General features: G+C 42.1%; 1 protein-coding gene across 4 annotated transcripts in view; it reads left to right on the top strand.

The window, feature by feature from the left end:
- The window catches only part of PDIA2 (protein disulfide isomerase family A member 2), a 1,068,054-nt gene that overhangs the window by 520,036 nt on the left and 530,359 nt on the right, over nucleotides 1-17,659 (top strand). The gene's annotated exons all lie outside the window — the stretch shown is intronic.

Below are 17,659 nucleotides of genomic sequence, written 5' to 3' on the forward strand. Positions count from 1 at the left end.
ATATGTATGTTCATCCCATACGTCATCCTCAAATCCAACAAAGGCTAATACATGAGACAAGGGACAAAGAAGCCCTAGATACCATCTGCATAAATATACCACATCTTGCTAGGGTTGGGCCGAGGGAACCAAGACTTCCAGGCTGACACTCTGACCAGAGACACTGAGGCTCCTGCATGCAGATGCTCCTGCTGACAGTGGTCTGAACATCCATTGTGCGGTGTCCAACTCAAGACCAAGAAGGGCTCCTACATTCTCACAATTCAAGTAATGGGGTTCGACTAAAACCTAGAGGGATTCTTGGCTCCACACCTACTCACATGGTACACTTAGGTACAACTGGATAGGCATCGTAGGAGTACGCGCACTTTTATCCTGCATTTTATATTAATGTATTTATTCATGCTTATTGCAAGATGGTAGAGTTGTACTATCCATTTAAAATCACTGTACTGCTAATTATCTATCTCTTCTACTGTCTAATGGTTGTTGCAGCTCATATATTTTATACAAGAATAACAAGTGTTCAATAAGTATTTATTGAAACACCCAGACTGTATATTCTGTGTATCTCTGAGACAAACTAAGTGAGCACGAGTGACTGAGCAAAAAGTAGTACATTGTTTCCATGATCCTGAGGTATGAGGGTTGTCATGTTCTGAGGTTGACAAAAACTATTCTCTCCCCGATAAGAGGAGATTCGAATGGCACTGCGAGCTAGCTAAAACCGAAAGGCTAACATTCTTGGTGGGGGTGCTCATAGTCAGTCTGCCACCAATCCCACAGTTTATGTTATCCAAAGGCACAGGTCCTGTATGGGTAATATAGGAACTACACAACATGGCACCACCAACATTGGTTGGGTACTTATTTAACAGTGGAATCTGAGTAGTTAAGTTGTGCTATTTCTCAGAGATCCCTGCTCACAAAACGCCAGAGGCTTGTGGAGTGGGTGGGCACAAAATTCTGCCACAACTGAGTAGGCAAAATATCCTATTTATTGGCTGCTGACTAACCAAGCTTGAAGGACATGGACATATTGCTCTTAAAATTGTGCAAAACATTATCATAGTTTCCTTGGAAAGGTAGTTTGTGTTGTGTACACAATGACTACACCAGTCTCAGACCCACTAGAGCAACCACTCCCCCTCTCAGATGAGGAGGAAGATTCAAATAAAATTGCACCAAAATTCAGACATAATATCACCCTGAAACTATTGGAAAGTGGTTTAACACCTAGGGGTGGCTTAGTAGTTTTTGTGATCGAGGCTTACAAATCAAACAAAACAGAGGTATTCTATTCGAGGGTTACATTCACAGAAGCAGATGCAAGAACACACATTTTTCACTATTACACAGAGGGAGATGCACTAGTGGAATATGGTCCCTGTGAGGACATGGAGGTTCCACTCACATACCAGGAATACCTATACTGGTTTAAAGGCACCCTATTTCATATAAGAAACAGAGTAAGATTAGGCCCACTCGGAGGAGACGGGGCAACATGGCCAATATTAGAGGCCTACACGCCACATCCTGACATTGAAACAATGCCACAGCCCGACTTACTCTTACAACACAAAGATTTAATTGAAATCTACAGAAACTTGCGCAATTCGTCATGAGGACTTTCACAGTCTAACCAACAACAGTTGCAACAAATGGAACTCATTTTCAGGGTATAGCAACTAAAATCACACCACAAACATTACACACAGTAATGGGCAAAATGCCCACAAAACGTGAACAAATGCCATTCTGGGTAGCTCAGCAAATAAATCAGCTTGAGGCAGTATTTCCGAATACTACAGCTTTGAAAAACACAGAATGCTAACAATCTGCTTGCCCATGGGGATAACACCACAAGTAAAGGATTGCACCTCTTGGGGTACAGTCTTTGCTGACATATATACCAGAACATATGGTATTCCTTCATTAGCAGTGGTACCAGGTGTATTGAGACAAATACAGAATGAGTACGAAGCAGAGCCTGCTCTGAACTTGGGGATGAAGTTATTAAATAACTATGACCAGGTATCAGCCATAATACTAGCTAATATTAAAGGGCAAGCAGCGTCAGTGGCAATCTACCAATGCCTAAGGGAGTTCAGTCCGTTAGATCAACAACACAAACTACCCAAAATAATTGAAACTGCATATGCAGAATTAGGCAGAGACAGTTTGGGTGGGAAAGCTTTAAAACCACAACTGATGGGCAGTCCTGAAAAGGACACTTCCAAGCAGACACCTGGTTCTCCTGAAAAGAGGTGGGATAATAAAAAACAATAACAATTTAGAGAAAAGAGATCCGAGTCCCGAGGTAGATCTTCTCCACGGGAACCCTCTGAAAAGAGGTACAACCTTAGGAATAGGGATAATATTAGGAAACCTGACAGGTATCAGGATACTGATACACTTTCCTCTCGTTCCTTTCAGGGCTCGACAAAAAACTCTGATAGAGAAGGACGGTCAGAACACAAAGAGGAGCATACAAAGTCCAGAGATAAGCAGCACGCTCAAGACTACACTTCTAAAAAAGAAGACAAGCCAAAATCAAAACCTTAGGAAAACAAAATGAAAGTTGCAGGCCTGAAGATCAGACATGCCCAGAATTCTGGGTACGCAGCTTCTGAACGGGGAATGGTCTCTGACAATGCTAAACAGTGTGGCAGAAGTAGCAATAGCTCACCAGAACCTGATTGAATTTTTGGTGACAGCGGACTTGAATGATCACATCACAGTGGAAACACCAGATACAAGGGTGAGCGCCCCGCAAATGTTACATGAGATACACTCCAAATGGAGGGGGACAAGCCCAGGAAAGTTAAAGGTCTTTTTTGGACATACCTATCATCTGGTTATGACATCCTATTAGCCAAACAAGATTGGCCACCAGCATTCGTTATGGAGTGCCCTAGAGTCGAAGATATAGTTTTTCCAACATTCTCTGACCCCGTTCCCATACATCTTAAACATGCATATGCACAGGGGTTAGCGGTTGCCCTAGCTCCAGCATTGTATGAAAATCATGCCAACTGGGATGAAGATTCAACCTCCCACGCAATCCCATTAAATGTTTCACCAAATGCACAGAGGCAATACCCAATAAAGCAAGAAGATAAACATCAGGTCAGGGAGATCTTAGATCAACTTCAATACCAAGGGGTGATTAAAACATGCACCTCATCAATGAACACTCCATTCTTTCCTGTCATGAAACCTGACAATACATATCGTCTAGTTTTGGATTACAGACATGTAAACACTTGCACAAAGACATTTGTTGTCCAAAATGCACACAGTGCTGCATTAATGAACAGAATTGTGCGAAAGAAGTACAAAACCACACTTGATATCTCAAATGGATTTTTCTGCCAAAATATAGTGCCTGAAAGCAGGTATTTGACCGCATTCTCTGCATTGGGATCCCAGGGACAATTTTTTTGCCTCCCCCAGGGGTATTAGAACAGCCCGGGGGTATTCTCAGCAAGAGCAGCCAAGTTACTCCAAACTTTTGATGAGGAAGCATTGTCCTATGTGGATAATATTTATCTGACAAACGATAACTTAAAAAGACACTTGACCAGTGTGAGCACCATTATTTTGGGATTCGCCTCTGAGGGCTACAAATTAAATTTTAAGAAATCAAAAATAGCCCACCTCGATGTCCTGTTTTTATGATATGAGTTTTCATGTGAAGAAAAAAGCCTGGCAGCTAACTTTTTAGAAAAGTGTGTGCTGCTTCAACCACCAAAATCATTAAAAAATCTATAATCAATACCAAGCTTCCTAAAGTTCGGCAGAACATACATTTTAGATTAATCAGAAAGAGTTAAACCTTTCTACGACTTAATAAACCCTGACTTTTCAGTTAGACATTGGACACAGGAACACACTAACATCCTACGTTCACTACAAGAAGACATGATTGCTTCCAAACACCTACAGATACGCGTAAACATATCCAATCTAGTGATCCAAATCATAGCGGGTCAATGGGGTACAGTTACTTAACCTTCAATGAAAGCGAAACAGTACCAATCGCATACAAATCCCACCTGTACACAAACTCCAAAATGTATTTTACTTAAACAGAAAGAATCCTGACAGCTGTTCAGACTGCTGTAGCAAGAGAACGGCCCCTAGCTCAGGAGAAACGCATATTTTTTGTAACCCCAGTACCAGCCTTAGAGGCCTTAAAGGCTGTTACAAAGGCTAGCATTCCAAACGCAAAAGCCTTACATCTGAGATGGATACAGTTGGCTAATTCTCTTACTGCAACGGACGTTGAATACAGATTTGATTCAAGTCTAGAAACACAAGCATTTCTGCAATACGAACAAGAATATCCTCTACCAAATGAGATTTTGCCTCTAGATCAGTATGAATACATTATTTACACTGACAGATCTGCTCAACCAGCCATAGGGAGTAAGCAACAATATAGCGCAACCTGTTCTATCATTAAAGGTTGCATGCAGGATGGAAAGTTCCATCCGAGTTGCACAAATATGCAATCTCTGGGAGACTGCATGGTGCAGTTGGCAGAATTAAAAGCACTGATACTGGCACTTTGTAAATACGGATCACGCACTCCCCACACTAATTGTGTGCGACTCCTTTTAATGTGTGCAGTCATTCAATAAATATTTGTATCATTGGGAACAAAACAGGTTTAAAGATGCAAAATGTGGCACAATTAAGCATAAAATGCTATGGGAACAGGTAGTTGAGGTGAAGAACGAACTACCAAGTGCTCATGTGATCCATACACTGAGTCATCAACGTGATGGCGTTCACGTTGAAGGGAATTCATTGGCTGATGAAGCCACGAAGGGGGCTGTGTGCACAGCTTCTGTAGACGGCGAGATAATGATGACTGTCATTGCTTCACGCAAGGGCAGATCAGCAGTACCAAAGAATTACTATAAGGTAACGAGCCTTTAGGATTGAACCTTTACCTAGTTCTTGTCCTGGGTGCAGAAGGAGGGTTTCTCCTAAACAATAGTGTCCTATAACTTCATCAATAGACTCATACAGTATGAACCAATATTCATAAGGTACTTGGAAACCAGGCAGGGGCTACACCACCTACCCCACTATATCTATGTACAAGGTTCATCCCATACGTCATCCTCAAATCCAACAATGGCTAATACATGAGACAAGGGACAAAGGAGCCCTAGATACTTTCTGCATGAATACAGCACATCTTGCTAGTGTTAGGCAGAGGGAACCGAGACTTCCAGGCCGACACACTGACCAGAGACACTGAGGCTCCTGCATGCAGACGCTCCAGCTGACAGTGATCTGAACATCCCTCGCGGGGTGTCCAATTCGAGACCAAGAAGGGCTCCTACATTCTCACAATTCAGGTAATGGGGTTCGACTAAAACTAGAGGGATTCTTGGCTCCACGCCTACTCAAATGCTAGATACACTTAGGTACATCTAGATAGACATCGTAGGGGTACGCACACTTTTATCCTGCATTTTATATTCATGTATTTTTTCATGCTTATTGCAAGATGGTAGAACTGTACTATCCATTTATATTCACGGTACTGCTAATCATATATCTCTGCTAATGTCTAATGGTTGTTGCAGCTCATATATTTTACACGAGAATAACAACTGTTCAATAAATACTTAATGAAACACCCAGATTGTTTATTCTGTGTATCTCTGAGACAAACAAAGTGAGCACGAGTGACTGAGCGAAAAGTAGTACATTGTTTCTATGATCTTGAGGTATCAGGTTGTCATGTTCTGAGGTTGCCAGAAACTATTCTCTCCCCGATAAGAGGAGATTCTAGTGGCACTGTGAGCTAGCTAAAACAGAAAGGCTAACAGTCTGCCACCAATCCCACAGTATATATTATCCAAATGCCCAGGTCCTGTATGGGTAATATAGTATCTACACACAGTTCTAATTTGTTCCCAGAGAAGTATTGAAAGAATACACTGTGGGACTTTTTCAATATGTTTATTGAACCAATATTATTCTTGTATAAAGCATGTGTGCTGCAATGATTAATAGACTGAAGCAGACAAAAGTGATTCCAAGCACCAAAAGCTTAAATAGAAGATTAACAGCCTGATTCATCAAGCCGAAATCGGCTCGCAAAGGGCCAGATTCTGAGAATCTGGCCCTTTGCGAGCACTATTTTTGTATTTGGGATTCATCATCCCAAATGCAAAAATCGGTAATAGCGATTTCGCTATTTTGCGAGGAATTACATTTAGGAATCTCTATTTGAGATTCCTTAAATGCAATTCATCATCCATTTAAAAATTGCGAATTCGCAATTTCGGCCCGCTATTTACCGCGAGGTCAAACCTCGTGGTAAATAGCGAAAACTTAGAGAAATGCTTTTAAAAGCATTTTTCTAAGTTGCATGTTGCACACACACATGTCCTTTGGGCATGTGTGTGCGCAACACCTGTTTCAATTTGCATTTAAGGGGTGCTACAGGGTGTCCTTTGGACACCCCTGGCACCCTTTAAATCGCTATCTTATTTGCGATTAGCAAATTGCTAATCGCAAATCAGGAATACTCCCCATTCATTCCTTTGGGCCTATTGGCCCATAGGAATGAATGGGGAGTTATTCCTTATTTGCAATTAGCAATTTGCTAATCGCAAATAAGGAATGTGTAGGAATCGCATTTCTTTATGCAATTTCTACATGAATCCCGTTTTGCAAGTCCTTAATAGCGATTCGTTATGAATCGCTATTAGGGGCTCGCAAAACGGGAGAATGATGAATCAGGCTGATAGTTCTGCCATGGTTCTAAAGCAGTGTATATCTGCTGGCATAGAAATCAAGGCAGTAATCGTCCGTACTCCTACTATGTGAACCCTACTCTAAGTGTACCTAGAGTGTGTGTGGGTATAGAGCCAAGAATCCCCCAAGGGACCATCAGACCCCATTACCTGCTGGGAGAGAATGAAGGACCCCATCTTGGTCATGAACTGAACACCCCTTATGAGATGTCAGACTGCTGCGTGGCGAAGTCACAGCATGCAAGGACCCTCTGAGCCAGCTGAAGTACCTCCTCTAATAATCTATCAGGATGCACATCTTTTTTAATAGAAAGCAGCCTAGCTATGTGTGTATAAATCAGTGATGTTATGGATATGTAGATAGACCTGTCGCCCCCTAGAAGAAGAAAGAGATGACATTTACACATAGTCGCAGAATAGACCCTGTATATGATGTTCAGGGCATTGTGCTAATGTTGTGCGACGCTACATGTGAAAACAAGTTTAGTTTTGGGGAAACTAATCCAACATTGTTGTGCACGCAAATATGTGCAAAAGGTCAATGTTCAAAAACAGGAAAATTTAAGAAATTAGCTACTTTGCTACATGGGCCTAACCCAGGAATTTAACATAACTGAATGGAAGTCGGTGATGGATAGGTGTTCTAACAAAAGGAGCTTATACATATAGCTAAACAGTGTCCATAGAAATATTAAAAAATGAGGGGCAAATAGTAGGATTTCTATGCACTGTTCATCTGAGTGGGACCTATATGAAAATGGGAGAGGGAGTCTCATTCATTCATCCTGTAAGATAGAGTTAGTTATGTTTTCTTCTGCAATATTTATTTTGATACCTAAATTCCAAGATCAGTCATAAATGATTTCTTCTTCACAATTCTTTTCATTGTATAATGTTAACTTTGTTGATGTATTGTAGCTTGTGTATAAGTATTGGTGACAGAGAAGAATGAATAATTTCATTATTTGTATTATATTTGTTATGATGTTGATCAACAATGTCTTTAACTGGTTCCATGCTAAGGATGTGGTGGAGTTGTCCTGGAGCTCCCGCAAAGCCTAGCACCTGCGGCAGGAACTACATCTTGTGCTCGCACCAGAGGGAGTTCCTCTTTTCAGTCTACTTTTTGGCAGCTGTGAAAGAGCTTTCCCAGAAGCTTGAGGCTTTTTTTTGTTTAGTTGTAATGACGATCAACTTGCATTGAGCCCTGATGTCATTCTATTGAAAGGAAAGTGAAATGAGTCAATTGGCTAATTTCACTTTAATTTCATCGATGTTCGAGGTCTCAGGATCTCAATCCATTGATTCAGATGGAGGAGGTATAATTGAAAAGGGGAGAATCCCCCTACCAATGGTATCCTTCCACAGTGGATCCCTGCTTAGTAATCGACACAGGAGAGCGATTCCCAAGCAGGCATCCTGCCACCAGACACCAGGGACTATTTTTATGGGGGGAGCAGCCCCTCAGCAATGGAATAAGGCTACCCACTCTCGCATCTACCAAAGTCTTTCCACCCCTCCTGGAGGCAGATTGAAGGTTATTACCTCCAATCTGCCGAGGATTATTACCGTCAATCTGCCCATAGGGGCCGAAAGACAACTAGAGACCAGGGGTTGTTTTTATTTGGAAAAACAGGTGGGACAGCCTGCCCAGGCATTGAGATTAGCCCTCACCCCCAAATCACCTTCAGCAGACTTTCTGCCCCTCCTCTGGGCAGATAGAAGGTGATTTCCTACAGTATTTTCCCAGGCACAAATGTAACCTGCCCCCAGGAATGATCACTGGACACGTGGTATACTTTTATTTTCTAAAACAGTTGGGGTGGCCTACCCAGTCACAGGGCTAGCCCCCAGTCCTCCAAATTATATGCAAGTCTCTCTGCCCCAAAAGGGGGCAGACAGGAGGTGTTTTCTTTTCATTTTCAAAGAAAACACAAGGAGATGATGGACGGAGTGCTGAAACTTTTCAGACACTCACCCCCAGTCACATATCTGGGTTGAATCCATCATCGTTCTTTAGCTCACTTCGCCATCCAAGTTCAGACACAGCTATATGCAAACCATTTTTGAACCTGTGACTCATGGGAACAGTCCAGCCCGAACTGGACTGGAAACAAGCATCGTGGGACTGGTTTCGGGCTAACAGCCCTCATCAGCCAGGCTAGCTTGAATCCAGTGGCAAAGTGAGCAAGGGACCCACGTCTGGGCATACCATGCCAACTTAGGGCGAACAAAGCAAACACAAGGGGATGATGGAGGGAGTGATGAAACTTTTCAGACACTCACCCCCAGTCACAGATCTGGGTTGAATTCATCATCGTTCTTTTGCTCACTTTGCCACCCCAGTTCAGACACAGCTATATGCAAATCAGTCTTGACCCTGTACCTCTGTCCATCATCTCCTTGTGTTTGCTTTGTTTGCCCTATGTTGGCAGGGTATGTCCAGATGTGGGTCCCTTGCTCACTTTGCCACTGGATTCAAGCTAGTCTGGCTGCTGAAGGGTGTTACCCAGAAACCGGTCCCAGAATGCTTGTTTCCAGTTCAGGGAAGTCCTGGCTTGGCAGTTCGGGCTGGACTGTTCCCATGAGGCCCATCACCCTGGACATGTGCGTCTAGTTTTCAGAAATGTCTGAGTTTGTTTCCCTGGATGGCAGCCGAGCCCAGGCCCAAATACAGCAGCTACCCCCATTGCCAAATCAGGTCATTTTTTGACAGGATGTGTTGATATCTCCACATTGTGTTTTAGGCACTTTTGTGTTGCGGCCAATATGCCCACCCACACAAGTGAGGTATCATTTTAAGGTTAAACTTGGGGTAATACCGGGTGGTAGGAATTTTGTAGCTCCCTGCAGATTCTAGAGCTTTCCATCACCGAACTGCGAGGAAAATGTGTTTTAGTCAATCTGTATGAATCTATATGCAGTAAATAAAATCACCATAAAAGAATACAGAACAAAGACAGTAATATCAAATTCATGGTTAATAAAAACAAACAGTAAATTTACTCATAAAACTGTGAACATTAAAACATTTAATTAGGTCTCATTTTCCTAGACACCCGACCGCTCGTGAAAGGGATAAAACAGTAGAAATCCCATACTCAGTGGGAAGCATCTAGAGATACATCAGGGTAGGTCTAACTTGTTTCAAATTCAAAGATTTCATCAAGGGAATTAAAAAACACTTCCTCGGCCAGCTGTAATAAGAACAAAACATTTTAAAATGTAGAATACCCGCCGGAGACAAATGTCGCAGCTGCACGGTTTCTTTGTCTCAGGCCGTACTCCCCCACATGGAGTTGCCAAGAAATGGTGCAATTGATTGAATCTAAACATGGCCAATAAGAACCTGTCATGCTGTCACCAAACCATGACCAGATACAGCTCCATCCCTGCACAGTTTGTAAGAGCATGTGACCTTGAACTGATGGCTTCGGAAGTTCGAATACTTCTCTCTCCAAATGAGAGCATTCCTAAAATAATCTTTTAACACTCCTCAGCTTGCAGATGGAGAGAGAGGGAGGGCCACAAAATATTAGACCTACCTTTGGAAGAAAAGGCTGCCTTAATATAAGCTATCCACGGTATGGTATTTACCCAATCCAGGGACAAACAGTCCTTACGTATCAATCGGCTTACCTTCAGTTCCGCCATGCTCCAGATCTTAATCCAGCAGAGGAGCGGGCTTAAATATATCAGGTCTGAAACTTTTTCAAGCCCAAGCTCCGCATGCATTTAAAAGGCTAGGGTACAGACTGAGAGACCTGAACCAACTTGCGTAAAAAATAATTCTCCATCATTTGGGTCCCATCCAACTTAACTACCCCCAGACATTACTGAAATAATAAAGCTGTGCGATACACTTGGTCTGATAGATCTCTAGGAGATCCCTTGGTGCCCCAAATCCAAGCCTATGTTCAAAACTAGAAACCGTGACCATTGTTTTTGCAGAGTCTGATCTTTTTGCCTCAATCATAGATTTCCAACAATTATTACCATCAAATAAAACACCCAAGTAAGAGAACGCCTTGACTTTGCTCAGGATACAATAGGATACCTTAAAAGCTTTGCTGCTTGACGTTTTGGGGCCCACTATCATTACATATGACTTTAAAAAGTTAACCGACAAGTCAAGGTGCCCCATAAAAGACACATGACTGGTCAGACACAAATCAAACACATGTGCGGCCCAAGCCATAAGGACAGCATAATCTGCATATAATAAAACATAGAGAAATCTGTCCAAAATTTGGGCAGTCAGCCAAAACTGATAAAAGCGCAGACTCTAGCCCGTTCACATACAAGGTCAACAGAAAAGGGGCAAGTCTGCACCCCTGACAAACCTCACAGCTCGTCAAGAATGAGCGAGTATGCACTGCACCCTTAGAAGAACGCACAGAGGCTGAAGCCTTGAGTGGAGAATGGCTAAATGGGCAACAATACTAGGATCAACCCCCCCAACTCAGTGAGCAAGGCCCAAAAGTTTCACTCAGTTCACCTATCAAATGCGGACATCAAGTCCATAAATTCTGGATGTAAAGATTCAGACCGGTCCACTGTGACTTTATTAATGATTAGATGGAGGTTCAAACATTGGTCTGAGGTGTTTTCTTAGTCAATGTTTGAGGTTTGTAAGGGTTTCTGAATAAGAAAACCTGGTGAAAGCAAAGTTAGTCACCACACCCTGGATTTTTCAGGTTGTCTAATTTGTAAAAAAGTGCAGGTTTTCTAGGTTTCCCGAGGAGCTCGCTGAGCTAGGGCTCAAATTCCACAGCTACCAGCACTGTAAAAAGTGTTACTTTTCCGGGGAAATATGTGCTGTGCCCATGGTGTGTTTTGGGCTATTTTCCCTTGCAGGCACTAGGCTTACTCAAGCAAGTGAGGTAACCTTTTTATCAGAAGACTTGGGGGAACGATAGATGGTAGGAAATTTGTGGCTCTCTGCAGAGTCCAGAAATTTCCATTGCAGAAATATGAGGAAAACATGATTTTAGCCAAAGTTTTATAGGTTCGCAAGAGCGTTGGGGTTAGAAACCCCTGCTGAGAACCACAGAAGTCACCCCACACTGCTTTTTCCTTGGTTTATAGTGTTAAAAAAGTGCAGGTTTGCTAGTTTTCCCTTTAGGGGCCAGCTCAGCTAGGTCCCAAATTCTGCAGCTACCCACATTGCACAAGAAGGATCAAGTTTCAGTGGAAAAGTGTGATATTTGCATGTTGAATTCTGGGCCCTTTCTGGTTGTGGGCGCTAGGCCTATCCACACAAGTGAGGTACCATTTTTTATCAGTAGAAATGTGGTAGCATGGAATAGTAGAACATGTGTTATTATTTGTATGAAGAAATATTATTTGCTTACAAGGTTTTACAATTTATGGGCAATCTTTTTATGCTGGGGAAATGTGTATATTATGTAAATAGCAATTTTAGGGTTAAAATGTTTTTATGATGTCTTTTATGATGAAATATCTCGAAATAAAGACGTATGAAACTGAAACTGTTATTACCAAATGGATTTCTCTACATTTGTACCTTGCAAATGTAAGCCAGCGTGTAAGAAAAAATACATTTTGAAAATTACCCTCTGACTTACATACTAGTATGGGTACTCACAAATTCAGAGAAGTGCAAATGACTACTGCTCCTAAACTCAGTATCCGGTGTACATTTCAGAAATACATAGGTTTCCTTCATACACATTTTTCACTCTTTATATTTTATTATATGAATTGCTGTATAGTCAGTACACAATGAAACACCATTGTAAAATGCACCTCAGTTGTTGGCTCTTGGTACCACAGGTTCTTGGAGAACATACTAACCCGGTATATACCTGTGACTGCAAGGGTCTAGTGGATTTAATTATATATTTAAAAAGCCCATTGTGACAAGAAGTTACAAATGAAAATATTGTCACAAATGCTGTTTTTCCTATTTTTGTCAATTTTTCTATTTGGTTTTAACAGTTTCTTTGAGAATATTCTGAGGGCACTACACAATTGACCCCATGATGAATTCCAAATGTTGTCTACTTTCAAAAACCTATATCTTTCCAGGATCATCCATGGGTTTCATACCAGTTTATATCGCAAACTGGAAGCAAGTTAAAAGCATATTCTTTGTGAAAAAAGGGCTATTTTGAAAAATTGCAAAACAATGGTAAAAAAATGTTTTCATTCAGCATAATTTTCCTGAAAGCTGGGAAGATCGTTACTTTAGCACAGCAGAGCTGTTTTTGATGATTTTATTAGAACAAGAGACTTTTTTTGCAGAGCACTTCTATCCATTTTTAGCCACAAACCCCCAAAGTGAGCAATGTTTTGGCTATTTTCTCAGTCCCAATCAAGGAAATCCACAAATGCTTGTGACCTTGAGAAATCTCATTATAATGGAGAAAAAAGGATGCAGATGCGGTGTGGATACCTTACGTGGAAAAAACATTTATGGAGGTCTAAGCGCAAACAACCCCAAATAGCCAAAAAAGGGAGTGGTTTTTCTGGGAATGAGTTAATCTGGTATACCTTCCCACCAGAGCCATTCTGCAGCACACACAATGGAGGAAAAAGCCTCTGAGTATTGTGTGAAGGAAGGTGTCCTTTTCTGCACATAAACAGTCCTACCTACATTGCAGACATCCTTGCCCCATGGGGCAAGCTTCTTGTGTTGGCATAAGGCAGCACATTGTGCGACAGCACAAGGTGAGGACAGGAATGCACGATATATTGGTAGATATGGTGTATTCCTGCATTCTCCCTTTCACGCAGCACAAAAAGGTGTCTTGCTGTGTTGCATGAAAGTTTGATCAATCTGGGCCTTATTGTAGTGATAGTTGAATGTTCTTTTTGTTTTTGACAACAGTTTATTGTATATGCAATAGATTATTTCCACTGTCTGATAGACTTTCCCCACTGCCTGGGATGGAGTCTTGTAATTGACTGGATTCTTGTGACCCTGATAACTGCCCCGGGAACCTTTTAGTCAGGGCCCCACAGCAACCCCTACTCTGTCGCAAAAAGGTCACACGTTGTTGTCCTGGAACATCGCAGCTCTCTTCTCCAAGTTTCCTGATTCAAGGTGGGTCCAATTTGTAACCTTTTTCCATATTATATGTCTTCAAGAAACCTGGAAAATTGAAAATAGTTTTTACCTTGAGGGATACACGACCTACTTTGAACCAGTCATACCTTCAAGGGAAGGTAGGTTGAAGGGGGACTTGATTATGTTTCTTATCAGATCTCCAGAACCCCAATGTACCCCGATCTAGGCCTAGTTAGTTGTGTGACCTTTTACCTACATTGTCCTACCCTGCTTTGCATAAGGGCTCTGGCGCTGACATTTACCTAGTTATATGCTGTATAAATGTTGTGTTTTTTTCCAAAAACTAGCCTCATTTATTATGCAAGAGGATTCTTAGTATTGTATCTTAATCCCCTGCCAGGACATAAACAGCAACATTAATATATTCTGTATAATAACTCTGTACAAAATTCACCGCTATCATCATTTTGGGATGGCAGGCCCACAGTTCTATTACACATCTAGGTAGAACCGCTCAGGGCACCTTTTTGGGTATAAAAGAACCACACCACTGGGTAACCGGAGGAGAAGCTTCTAGGCTGACTCAAGACGCTGAGATTCCTGCAAGCAGAAACTCCAGCACGCAGTGGTCAGATATACCCTGCATGGTGTCCAACTCGAGACCAAGGCGGAGTCCTTCGTTCTCTCCCATCAGGTATTGAGGTTGGCTCTTTCCTAGGGAATTCTCAGCTTTACACCCACGTACATTCCAGGTACACTTAGATAGGGTTAGCATCTTAGGAGTATGCTTGATTACGGCCATGCATCTATTTGCCTGCATATATTCACTGTTTTAGCACCATGGTAGAATTCTACCTTTTATGCATTCTGTTGGTGCGTGTAATCTTATACATCCGTTTCTGTCTGATGATTGTTGCAACAAACATGTATTATACTAGAAATTCGCTGGTACAATAAATGCTTACTGAAAACTTCCCCATTGTTTATTCTGTGTATCTCTCTGAGACCCAGTGAGCACAAAGTGACTGAGCGAAAAGTACTGTACTGTTTTCGCGATCCCTGAAGGATCAAGGGTTGTCGTGAGCTAGCTGGTCTAAAGGCTAACATATCCTTTGGGTGTGTCTGGAATTAGTCTAAACACCAATCCCTTAGTTCATGTTGTCTAAATGTGTAGATCCTATGTATTATTAGGGTCTAAACGATGTGCCCTCAATCCAGGGGTTTCAGCTAGCATTTCCTGGCTCCCTCTCAGTGGTTTTATTTAATTTTATAATAGTAAATATGATAGTTATGAGCCCGGTGGTGCCTAGCAATTGGATCACCTTTTGCACTCCATCCCAGCTAAGGGTGACGGACAAGGTTTAACAGTTATTTTGGGTGATTTTAATTGGCACGTATGTAACTCCCACAAGACAGGTGAGGCACCAAATAGGGATGTATGACGTTACAACGCATACTTTTACCACGCATGCCTTTACAACGCGGTATTTACAACGTATACCTTTACAACGCATAGTGCTTTTGGGCGCTGGATAGTGAATTATTTAATTTGCTATTCCAACTCCAGTCCCCGTGGATAGTAGGGAAGGTGTTGTATAGTAAATTAAATATATTCCCTATCCTAGAGCGCCCCCAAGCGGAATGCGTTGTAATGGTTTGCATTGTAAAAGTTGCGTCGTAAAGGCACTGCGTGGTAAAAGTTGCGTTGTAAAGGTTGTTTACCACCAAATAGTAGCTGTCTGCTGAGACAAGGGCTACATTTTGACCACATACATTAAGGCCACAAGCTCAGTGATTTCATGGATGGTCGTAATCTGGCATTCACTATGGAGAAATTGGTGAACTCTAAGGATCCTGTAGTCTGCCCAACATTCAAAGGGATGGTATATCACACGTTTAATGAATTATTTTTTGTCTCCACATCACTATATTGGTCATTACCCATTTTATTAATATACCTAGCGCTTTTAATGATTGCAGTTAGGCCTATAGAGTGGCCCATGCTACATGTAAATATAATTTGCAGGAATTGGCCTGGGGGGAGCTTTATCAAGCTTGTGAGATGAGGGACAGCTCTTTTTTTTGGAGTGTGATAAATAGGCCTTGCTTTGCGGTGGGTGCGGATCCACCTGTATACCATCACATTTCAGAGCACCAATGGGTGGGTCATTTTGAGGGTGTGTATAATCAGGGGTACGTGGGGGCAATAAAAGTTCTGCTAACTCAGCCACAGTTTGTGACCCAGTGGTTTGAACCTTAGAGGAAGTTAGAAAGGATATTCTTACATTGGTGAGTAACAAGGCCCCCAGGCCACGATAGTATCCCGCCAGACTTGTTTAAACCTAATATTGAAGTCTAGGCTCCACTATTAACACAGGGTGGGGACATTGTCTTCTTGGTCTACTGCTGTCATTTTTCCTATCTTTAAGACGGGGGACAAAGACTATCCACAATGCTACAGACCAATATTGTTACTGGACTCAACAGTCAAGGTGCTGGTGAGGGTGATCTTGAATTGGCTAAGTGACTGCGCAGACGAGAATAACATCCTGTGACATGTTCGGTATGGTTTTAGAGCAGGGAGGTTCCCCTCAGACCAATGCATGGACCTCCATTTGAGCATTACTAAATACTCTGTGGCTCTGTCTGAATCTGTACATTTAGCCTTTATGGACTTGACATCTGCTTTCAGCAGGGTGAATCAAGCGTACCTTTGGACCCTGCTTAGTGGGATGGGCATAGAACCAAGTATCATAGCACTTCTAGCCAATCTGCACTCAGAGACCTCTGCCTCGGTCCATTTCTCTCAGGGCACCGCCTGTATTTGCCCTTTCCGGACCAATTTGGGTGTGCGTCAAAGATGTATTCTTGCCACCTTTTTATTTACCTTGTATGTAAATGGGCCTGATTCCATGCTGTTATCAGCTGCAGCAGATTGCCTGAAGGTAGGTGACAGATTCCTCCCTGTGTTATTATATGCGGTCAATGCAGTCCTTGTGGCTCAGACCGCTCCGGAGCTGGCCCTGCTTCTGCATAGATATGTGTCTTTCATGGGGAACCTTGATCTGGTGGTTAATTTCTCAAAGTCATATCTGATGGTAGTGGTCCCCAAGTGGCTAGACCATCCTTGAGTATCCTCCATCTCCTGCATCCACAGCATCAGACCACTTCATTGAAGTGCTGGAAAGTTCAGAACTGGACTGGAGAACGCTTTGGTGGCCAGGTAACTGTCCATATGCACCTTATATTGGCCCCCTGACCTTCTTCCTGTCAGATGTGGTCACTGTAGTTGGGCAGATGTAGCCAAATACAAGTCTTACAAACTTTACGATTACCAATGTTTCTTTGCAGTTGAACTGAGATTTAGGTTTTCTTTGAAAATCTATATGTCCAGAACCCTTCAAAGAATTTGAAAAAAGATCATCTATTTTAAAAAAAAATGGTTTTGGATATCTTGCATGTTGTGTGGGTTTCTTATTTAATTGTTTAGTGCTGTTAAATACCCTACACTAGTTTATTTGACTAGGCATTGCTGCTCAAAGCCACAGCTACCCAGGGTTGAGCTAAAGGTTTTGCAAACAAGCCTGAGTGGACCAAAGACAGTTTTTGCTCCTCTTCCTCTTTCATCACTTCTGATGCTTCTTTCTGCGCCTCTCTTTCTTGTTTCTTTACCTTTCTTCCGCTTTCTGCATGCCCCCTACCTCATCCTGCACATTATTTTACCTAAAATGTAAAGCAGGTAGGTTTTTTGTTCACTATAATTCTGAAGATGTTGCATCATTTCGCACACAATTACCTGCACTTTGGCACAGCAATTCCAACAATACTTTATTTATAATTG

The sequence above is a fragment of the Lissotriton helveticus genome, chromosome 10, assembly GCF_964261635.1.
Source record: "Lissotriton helveticus chromosome 10, aLisHel1.1, whole genome shotgun sequence".
Taxonomy (NCBI): domain Eukaryota; kingdom Metazoa; phylum Chordata; class Amphibia; order Caudata; family Salamandridae; genus Lissotriton; species Lissotriton helveticus.